General features: G+C 38.7%; 1 protein-coding gene across 3 annotated transcripts in view; it reads left to right on the top strand.

Moving 5' to 3' along the window:
• The first annotated feature begins 3,758 nt into the window (after positions 1-3,758).
• frem1a (Fras1 related extracellular matrix 1a) overlaps positions 3,759-10,726 on the top strand; it is a 29,078-nt gene continuing 22,110 nt past the window's right edge. For 2 of the 3 annotated variants that reach the window (XM_027288123.1, XM_027288121.1), the window contains exon 1: positions 3,759-3,870. The gene's annotated coding sequence lies outside the window, so the exon portion shown is untranslated. Of the gene's footprint in view, positions 3,871-8,508; positions 8,706-10,726 lie in introns of those variants that run through there. The other variant, XM_027288122.1, reaches the window with a different exon arrangement.

The following is a 10,726-nucleotide window of genomic DNA, read 5'->3' as shown; positions in this document are numbered from 1 at the left end:
ATAAGTACAGTCCATTGACCATTTAAAAGGTCAATATTTTCAAAGTCAATGAGTAACAGTATTAAAATATGATTTACCTATGGTGATGATTTTGACTGAACTGAGCAGTCACAGTTCTCTTCAGTGCAGACAAGCTGTCAGTCCAAAGCAAAAGATCAGTTTTAGTCTTTAAAGTTTAGATTATTTATATGTTGAGCTGCGTATGATGCTGAACGTGCACAAAATGTATTTAACTAGCAGTATTTATGTGTCTGCTGATGCATTAAACAACCAGTTGCATTGTACTTAAGGAAATTGCTTGGAATATTTCTATGCTGAGCTGAATGTGTATCATATTAGAAGCTTGTAAACGGTTCCACAGGAGTTTATTCAGAAAGGTGAAGGTTGAATGAGTTGATCCAGAGTTTAGAGGTGGAACAGGGCAGACAGAATGAGCTGGAGACAGAAAGACACATGTACATGAAGTGTCAGGTTGATATATTGAGTCTTGATTAGTGGATGGATACATGGTGGTCCAGCAGGAGTACAGTATATGAAATAGACCACTTCTTCTGTTCATCCAAACATTGTGTGCAAGATGTTCAGACCAGGAGAATCAGCAACAGTAAAAAAAAAAAGACAATAAAACAGGTGTCATTAAAATTTAACTCCAGCAGCACCAACTGCCAAGATTTATCTGCTTAATGGAATCAAGTGCTGCCCCTGGTATTAAATGAACTGCACTCATTTATCTTTTAATTTTTATTGTTCATTTTAGCTCTTGTCATCACAGACATATGAAAAAGGTCTTTGAACATGTCCTTGCATTTCTGAATCTGTCTGAATAGTGAAATTATTTTCTCAGGCAATACTGACCTCTACTGGCTGACTGCAAAATTACAGTTTTTATACATACTCCTGTCAGTGTTAAAGTGAAACATTTTTCACTCACTTCAACAAAACTTTTATAAATGTTGCTGTTAAAAAAGGCATTATTTACAGCCTTTTGTGCATTAGTGTTTCTCTTGCAATTCTGACACTTCCTCAGTTTTCAAATGAATAAAGAATAAAGTGGACTGATTCTGAGCTCAAAACTTTGCATTTAAAGAAGCAATGTTTGTGTAGGCTTTAGTGGCATCTAGTGGTGTAGTTGCTGATTGCAACTCTGTCATTATATCCTCCCTGACCTTGCATGAAGGATAAACTGTGTTTAGTTTGTCTGTTCTGGGCTTCTGTAGAAGCATGGTGGTTCGACTTGGCAAAATCCATCATCTGAACGGTTCATATCGATTCTTAGTTTTAGGTGATTATACGAATGAAGAGATTCTGAACATTATATTCTATTTCTGCCATATTCCTAAATATGACACACTGGACCTGACTAAAAACAAAGAAAAACTTAAAGATCAGATCACTTTTTGAAGTTAGCTTGTGGCACCAATAATTAGGTAGATTGAAAAAACAAAACAAAGGCGTCTTCAGGTAAATTAAATTTGAACCTCAAGACCTCAACCAATTTTGAGTGATACTGCTCAGGTCAAGGCTACCCTGGGTGCAATCAAATAGTCAATTTTTCTTAGGAACCTTCCTCACTGAGTGAAATGACCCGGAAGTATTAACTTAGCCGCCATAATAAGAGCTGTACGGATTCTCGAACTGTTAAGGAAAAGAGCTTTAGTTCTTCCTTTATTGTCTCCTTTAACATAGGATACACCGGACCATTCTTTACAAAAGGAAAGGAGGTAATGCCGTCCCACAATTCCTTGTGGCCTATTCCTCTTCTGAACTTTGTAGTTTTACCACAGATCATGACAATAACATAATTATATCTGCCATTGCATCATGATGTGTAGTCTAGTGTAAGAGCTGAACACCTTATGAATTCTCCTTTACATCTTTCCTTGACCTTGTGATGTTTTTCATCAAGGTCAAGGAAAAGTGCTTAGGAAAGAACTTAGGAGCTAATTTTTTTGACTATTTGACCGTAAGCATGAACTATTTCACACTTGCAGATCATGCATTCTTGAACTCAGTATCCACTGAGGATGTCCACTTGACTTTTCCTGACTCCTCTCTGTGTCAGAACAGCCTCCTTCATTCTTTCAGAGTACCCAAATCATCACCTTCATAATATTGTGTGTAATGACAAAGCACAAGAAAAGATGCATACCGTTAGTCTTGTTTTAAATATTGTTTTTCTAAATAGACTGCAACAAGGGTGTAATTTCCACTGTGGATGGGAGGATGCGTCAACCTGACTTTTAGAGTTTTTTCACCCACTAAAGATTTTAACATTCTCTAAACGTTGTCCTCTGACTACACCCAACTATGGTGCAGATGTGAGAAGGGAGGAGCTGATAAAAATAGCCTTCTGTTATTACCATGAGCTCACAGCAAATAACTTAATAAACAACTGCTACTGGTGTGGAAGAACTTTTTACAAACTTTTAACATACTGGCTGCTGAGAAAACTACAACTTAAAAACTACTAGCATGGCAGCACGGGTACTTGTCTAAGCTGGTTTCATCCATAAAACTCTAAAGTAATTCTTTTAAACTTCGACTGTGTTCAGTCGTCTCTGTCCTGTCCTGTTGTTATTACAGACAAGTCTGAGATAACCACCATCACTCATGGACACACTTCTTTTGTTAGCCATAACATTAAGACCTACGGTATCTCTATAGCAGTGTTCCTATAACGGAAGGGGGAGAGAATGTGAATCCAAACAACTCGGTGGGTCTGTGTGAAATGGTTTATTCAACATAAATTTGAAATATTCAACGATATTAGATCAGATTTTCAAAAACTAAAATCCTTATCTAGACATATCAGTGAGCCACGCAACATACTGTTTAGAAATGCTCTGATCCCAGACTGGATCTGCCCCTGTCTCTCTTTCTCATTAACTCAATCACTCAAAAGGATGACCGTCCACCAATGAGCTTGGTTCTTTTGCAAGTTTTTCCTTGCCACTGCCGGCAAGTGCTTGCTCATGGTGCGAATTGTTGGGTCTCTGTAGATAATATTATATTGAACTGAATCTTAAAAGTGGATCTTAATAGTAGGTCAGTCAGTGTGTGATTTACACATCCAGCACTTGAAGTTCTGATTTGGTAAAAAAAAAAAATATCTTTAGCTACTAAATGCTACATGATGTTAACTTTTTAGTTGTTAACTTTGTCTGTTGCAGACGTAGTGTATAAAGGGTTAATCAGAGCTTCTTCGCTTCCTGTTGCTGCTGGAAACAAAGTTTCTGTTTCAACTGTGAGCTGTAAAACCAAAACAATGAGCTAAAAGATGCTAAAATGCCCCACAGAGCTAAAAGGAACTGTAGAGTTGGTGATAATTCTCTGTAACTACGAGCTATAACCTCCATTATTCTTAATGTAAAAATATTAATGTGCAGCTTTGTGCAGCTCCAGGACATAAAAGGATCTTCTAAAGTGAGTAAGTGCATTTTTTTAGAAGCTGAAGATCACTGCTGTGTGGACCTGTTATACAGTACATGAAGTCCATTCTCTGTCTTTCCTTACATTAGTGTTGTACTGTTAGGCCTTTTATCTGTGCTCCTCTCTGTTCAATAATGACAAAGCTGTTCCTTAAACCAGCAGGCACTTTGGACCAGTCTTTCATCTCAGAGCCCAGTGTTTGTCTTTAGGTTTTTCCGCTCCGATTACTGATCCCACAGCAGCAACGAGAGGAGGAAGGCGTCCTCAGTCACTTCTTCCTGCCCTCCCTCCCTCTCTACTCATCTCACTCTTCTGTGGGTGGAGTTTGTCACTGAGGAGCGAGCAGGATTCTGTCAGGGAGGTAGTTGCTGTTGAAGAGCAGAGCAGAGCAGGCAGGTAGAGAGGAGGAAGAAGAAGAAGTGCCAGATGTTAGCAGATCAGGTAAGGACATGTCGAAATGTGTGTGTGTATGTGATCTCCGCTGCAGAGCTTTTCTTCTCCTGGAACATAAAAAGATGTTTGTCTTTTTCTTCTTCTCCCTTCTTTTCTTCGTTTGATTTGAACGGGTTGTCTTCATCATCTGTTTCTCTTCCCTCTTTCTCATCACAGATGAATCTGCTTCTTTGTGTCTCAGAATTCATCTTTTCTCAGCACACCGCTGACTGATGCTTAGTAAACTCCTGTAGTCGTCAAGAGTTTTCAAGTTTTCAAGAGTTAAAACTTACTCACAATCATCAGTGATGGTGTAAAACAAACATTCTTCTGTCTGTAAGGCTGCAGCACTGTAACATGCACCGGTCATGTATCACACACTCTTGTTTCCAGCACTATTTTTTTAAAAAGACTTTCTGTTACAGATTCTGGACTTTGCCAGACCTGCTGGACAGCAGCCAAATGTTATCCACTCACATTTTCAGTAGAATACCACCTTCTTCTTCTTCTTCTTCTTCTTCTTCTTCTTGTCCTTCCCTGATGGCTCGTCTTTCTTTGAAAATTGCTGGCTGCTATGGGCCCTGTCATTATTAAGATTAGAAGAACAAGCCGCTGCCGTGGATGTAACAGACGTTCCCAGCTGTGGAGCGAAGCCACTTGTTATGTGACACATCACATTCCCTCACAGCTGTGTGTTTGGTTGTTCATCGCCGGGTTTGCGGTTTGGGAAAGGCAGGATGAGATTCTGCTGCTTGTGGAAGGGTTATGTATGATGAGGGAGGAATTATGGGATGCTATTTGACCTTCATAACATTTGATTATTATTTATGCCTTTGCTATGTTGTCTTTAGAGAGGGGAGGTGGGTTAGTCAGACAGGAACCGCATGTTCCGTCTTTCCCAGCTGCTATATGTTCAATCTCTAATCTTACAATATCAGAACTGCATAATATCCAAAACATGTAATAATTCATCATGTATGTAGAAGAAGCTTGGTGAAGAAATGTTTCCACTACACTGTATACATATCTGTGGCTGCTGCTCTTTCAGTCCATAACAAACAATCCAAGTGATTTAATATTACACTTCCATGTAGGCTGAGATATCCTGACCTTTAGTCATACAGTAGGTCAACTCGATCCTACATTTACCATGATGCATCTTGACAGCAGTTTTTTTCGTTCAAATGCCAGGGTTTCAATCATTTCAAAGACAAAGTAACCATGATTAATTTTTTGAATGTTTGCTGAACTCAAAATCTGAAGTTAAACCACATGTTTTATGAGTCAGTTATAAGTTATAAGTTATAGAAAGAATCCATTGTGAGATTTGACGTCATTTTTCTATTTGCAGTTTGTGAATCAACATGCGCCTAATTAATAGGAACATGTTGATTAATTTACAAACACATTTTATAATCATATTCAGACACTTTCATCAGTGTCCATAACAGAGCTGAGGACTAATAATGACCAATAATAATTGTAGTTGCAATCTTTCATCCCATCCAATAATCCACATTACCGCCACTATTATGCAGTCAATCGGCAATACGCTTGACTGGTAAAGAATCTTCAGAAACGGTAACTCTGTTCAAAAAACTTTAATTGAAGCGCAAAAAAAAAAAAAAAAAAAAAAAAAGATTCACTCTTGATAGCTGAACCGTCAAAAAACTGTCTTGCTCCTTTGGCTGCTTAACCGTATCTGAGGGCTAGGTGGCTGTGACATCACCAACAGCAATGATTAAAGGAGCATTTCAACAGCTATTAAACTACTCTTAACACTGTCAGTATGGCTCTTACAATAGTGATAATAATAAAATTCATTTGATGCCTGAGGTGGTGAAATATGTTTTTCTGAAAGTTAAATTTGCCTTTAATGTTAAATAAGTCGGACATTTTGGTCACAAATCTGAAAAGGTCAGAAGGTACTGGTGTTATGCAATGCTTCCATTAATGTTGATTAAAGCAACAACATGTGTGTGTGTGTGTGTGTGTGTGTGTGTGTGTGTGTGTGTGTTTTAAAAAGCTAAATTCTGAAGTGTATTGATACTTCAATAAATATATAAAACACATTTCTGAACAATAAATCACCTTTGCAATGCAGACAAACTTAACACCAGCTCCAGAGAGGCCATTTGCCAGTTTTCATGTGATTCGCAGCCACTGTAGTTTCACGTTTGTAATGCAAAGGTGAGTGAAGGGGGTTGCAATCAGCAACTACACCACTAGATGCCACTAAATCCTACACGCTGATCCTTTAAGCAGATGTTTTCATCTGCCTATAGTATTTTGTAAAATGTATATTCATGTATAAATATTGAAAGTTGACGGGTTTGCTTTGAGTCAGCGGTGTAGAACCTGACACAAAAGGTTCACGTGGATTTATCCTGTGAACTGACACACTGACCCAGAGCCACAGAACATATACAGTTGTGTAAAATCAGTAGCGTGCCCCTTTAAGAGGATGTGAATCAGTTGGAGAGAGTGGCACCATACCATGCTACACTGATGTTTTGTTTAGCTTTGGATTAGGGAGTGCATGTTGTACAACCACAGAGCTTATAGGAATGTAAATCTAGTCTGTCATTAGACCTGCTGCCTCTGACACTCAGCAGATGCTGAGCCTCGTCCTGAACGACATGTCAGAGAGAAAACAGTTCACTCCTGACATGTGAGGTTAATTCAAGGTGAGATCGGTGGTCTCTAAATCCGCAGTACCAGACATGACAGGAAATAGGACGCTTCCCTGAATGCATCGTGTTGACATTATATTGTATAGTGACTGTAACATGACGCTCTGCCAAAACAGGAAAAGGATCAACTACAAACAGGGACAGGACCCTCAGAGTGCTCCAGGCAGCTTAACATTTGGACCTTTCCCAGCACTTCCACCTCCCATCTGCAGCCTCCCCACTGGGACTCACATCAGTCAAGAGGGCCGTCCAAATCTTTAACAGGAAAGATTACTGAGGCCTTTGTGCCATTACACTTAGAGTAAACATCAGTGACGCTCTGTCATTTATGTGACACAATGCTTGACAGGCTGTTATCTGCTAAAATGTGATCTACTCTCCTCTGTCAGGCAGCTGGACTTTGATTTGCTTGAGATCTCACTGAAGAACACTTGCTTTTATTATGGTGTTTATGAAAATACACTCAAGATGGCAAAAAGTATGTGGACACCTCAGGGCTCAACAATAAGAAGGTGAAGTATGTAGCTAAGGAGTGAGCTATCTCGCATACTGAGAGCTGATATTTGCACATATGCAGTACTGATCAGGCACTCGCCAGAAAATGGTGACAAAGTTTTGTGCTACAGTGCAAACAAGCATTTCATTTCAAGTCCTGGAAAAAGAGTTCAGTTGCAATGTGCAGTTTGCTGTAGGTTTGAGAACCAAGTTGATAAAAGTGGGTTTTTAAAGGCATATCAAGTTTCTGAAAAACGTTGCTGGTTTGCCACAATAAGAGCCGCTCACTCACTTGCATGGCAGCTAAGAGTCTTTCTCGCTTGATTTATAACCACCATAAAATATAAGCCACTAATTTGAGTGAAAACATTACCATTGAATTGTTTGATTGTTACAAGGGTGTGTAGGGTGACCAGGTTCATCTTCAAGGGGACGAATGGGGTTAAGGTCAGGCCTCTGTGCATGCCAGTCAAGTTCTTCTACACCACGCTGGAATAAAACATTTCTTTGTGGAGCTGATTTTGTGTAAGACAGCATTGTAATGTTGAAACAGGGACAAACTTTTGATGAAAAGAAATACTACTATTAGTCTACTATTAAATCATTAATTATAAATTATTGTCTAAAATATCATTGAATTTCCCACAATTTCCAACTAAAGGACCAAGACTAAACTATGAAAAACAGGCCCAGAGTACACTTCAGTATGTGATATGTATGACTGCTGTTAACATTTGTAAATACATAATTGGTGCTTGAACTATACTCTTGTAATCCTTCCTATACTTTCAGCCAGGATAGTTTACAGACTTTTAAATTGATTCATTCAGATCACAGTTTAAACTGTAATCAATATTTTTTATATTAAAATGGAACAAAGTTCTTTGTGTAATTTGGAGGACCCCTGTGTTCTGTGGAGCATTTTAGCCCATTTAAGCTCATTGTTTTGGTTTAACAGACTGCAGTCTCATCACTGTACATTACCTGCCCAGAGACACATGTGAATATTGTGAATACAGCTTGTTATATGGTCACCAAGAGGTAAAAAAAAGTCAATTATAGAGATGTTTGTTATCATGCCTGATATATCATGACAGCACAGTGCAAATGATGCTTTGGTTGATATTTTACACGCCAAGGGGTCATTCGAAGTACAAATTATTAGTGTCAGGTGAAACCACGTTCCAACAAAATGTCAGCTTTTCAGGAACTAAGTTATTAACAGGACCAGCAAAGATTTTACAGCTTTTTCAGTGAAACATGCAGTCCTACATTTGAAGTTGAAACATGAAAATCACCAAACTTTCTTCAGACTAATGAAGGCAGTGCATTGCCAGCACGCTTGCTGTTGTCTGAGGTGAAGATGAAGGAGGATTTTGTGACCATTTGGAATCCTGTTTTTTACTCGCAGCTCCTTGAACGCGATCTTTCCAGCTCCCTCAACACACAGCATTGTTCATGGGGACAAGCTCTAACATGTTCCCCAATGCGGAGGCTGATTATAAGGTGCTTTTCTGTCCAAGGTGTTTTCTGTGTGAGGTCTTAAGTAGGTGTCCCAGAGAAGTGTTGAAGGAATGTGGCAGGATGACATCTGAAGCCCCTTTTTTGAGATACAAAACAACTCCACCGCACATCCTCAGTGGGGTCCAAGGTGAGGTAAGATGAAACTTTATTGATCCCTGCGGAGAAAGAAGAAACTATAAGTACAAGGAGCCAGCAGCAGAGCAGAACATAGAATGAAAAACAGGCAATGGTTGCACAAGAAGGGGAGCAATTTAAAGCACCCTCAGGTCATATTAAAGGAAGTTTTAAAGGCGCTTTTATAGAATGTTTGTCTCCCACTGCTTTTAATAATTATGGTGACTGCAGCAGGGATTAAAAGTCTTCTAAAGTGCAAAGACCCCTGTTGAGGGCGACTCTATATAAAGGTCAGAGGTCACTGAGAAACATCATGCCATTACTAGAGAGCCCGTTGCCTTAAGGCCAACATTTGTTCATAATAAACATATTTCCTGGCAACCTGAGCACAGAACATGTCACACAGTCTACAAATAGAAGTCCGGAGGATGCCTGGAGCTGGCTGAAAACTCTGATTATTGCCGTTCTCTGTCATATAATTACAAAAACAATGAACAGCAACTGTACTTACCGGTTGTTGTCATAAATCTGCAGTGTTGGTGGTTTCCTGTATACGAGGGTGTGCTTACATTGGTACTTGTTCATGCTTCAGCTTGTAGACTGAGCAGCACTGTCTACTACATTGTTTCTTGTGGTATTGGCTTCTTCTTAACGGATATGAAACTTGGAAGTTATGATGGATAACTGATGATGGAGGTTACTCCCGTTACATCCTAGTATTATGATCTAGTGTTTTGTATATGCAATAAACATTGCACTGGAAAAAAAAACTACTAAAACTACTTATAAGCTTTCTTTTATGAGAGTGACCTCATGTCTATGTTAAAGTTGAAATTTACTTTTTTAAATTATTATTATTATAATTATAAAGCAGGTCTAGGTGCTATATAAATACTTTGAAAGACTGCATTCAGAAACTGGTTTTAAACAATCCATCAAAACTTTCATATGGTTGTGATGTCACAGCTATATGAGCACCGCCCTCAGCCACCCCACAGTCTTGGTATGCTACAAACTGTTAACTGATTGTGATTAACAGGCAATCAAAAGCGAAGCTATTCTGCAAAAGTGTAAAATATGGAATTCCACTGCTGGTCGTGGTTAGCCTAGCTTAGCATTGAGACTGGAAACAGGTGGGAAAAGCAAACCTGGCTGTGGCCAAAGTTAAAAAATATGCCAAACTAACTACCAACATCTCTAAAGCTCACTAATTGTATCACAGATTTGGAGTTATGTGTTATGTATCTGTGCAGCATCTCTGTGCAGCTTCTCCAGCCTATAGTTGGACCAGATACAGTACAGCACAGGTTTTGGTGTTAGTACATAAATGATGGTACCAAATTTGGCAACACCAAGACTTTGTATAGTTGTACACAGACACCAAACCAGGCTGTTAGTCATCAAATTTCCTTAAAACAAATCTCACCTCAGTCATTTTTTCATTTTTGTTATGTTAAAAATGCAACATTGTTAATTAGTGACCTGTAAAGGGGTTAATGGTTCACAGTGTAATAACACCAAGCACGAGACAGAGCTCACTGAAATCATTTATCTTTGTTATGGGCACAGATTTTTGGTTTGTTAATTAGTTTCATTGTTGTTGAATATATAAATATATTGAATAATATATTGAATCAGTATATTTATATTAATAATGGATCAAATGACTATGTACTGTATAATGTGACATGTGACACTGACAAACCCACAGAGATTCATCACCAACTCTGCAGCTCCCCTCGACTCTATGGAGCTTTTAGCCCCTTTTAGCTCATTGTTTTGGATTTGCAAGAAATAAAACCCCCTAAAACACTATGCAGCTGACAAACAAAGTTAGGTGAACATAGAGGAGCTTTTAGCAGCTAAAGAGACAGATATTTTTCTTGGGAGTTGGTGGAGACCAAAATAGAGCTAAAAGCAAAGTGAATATTAGACTTGTTATATGTGTTACTGAGTTACTCAGATGGCAGAGAGAAATAAAAAAAGATTTTTAATGTAAGAAATGCCACAATCTGAAACTTGTTTCCTTTCTTTTACAG

This window comes from Larimichthys crocea, chromosome XIV (genome assembly GCF_000972845.2).
Source record: "Larimichthys crocea isolate SSNF chromosome XIV, L_crocea_2.0, whole genome shotgun sequence".
Taxonomy (NCBI): Eukaryota; Metazoa; Chordata; class Actinopteri; family Sciaenidae; genus Larimichthys; species Larimichthys crocea.
The sequence above is the reverse complement of the archived record's forward strand: the minus strand, read 5'-3'. Positions and strand labels throughout refer to the sequence as shown.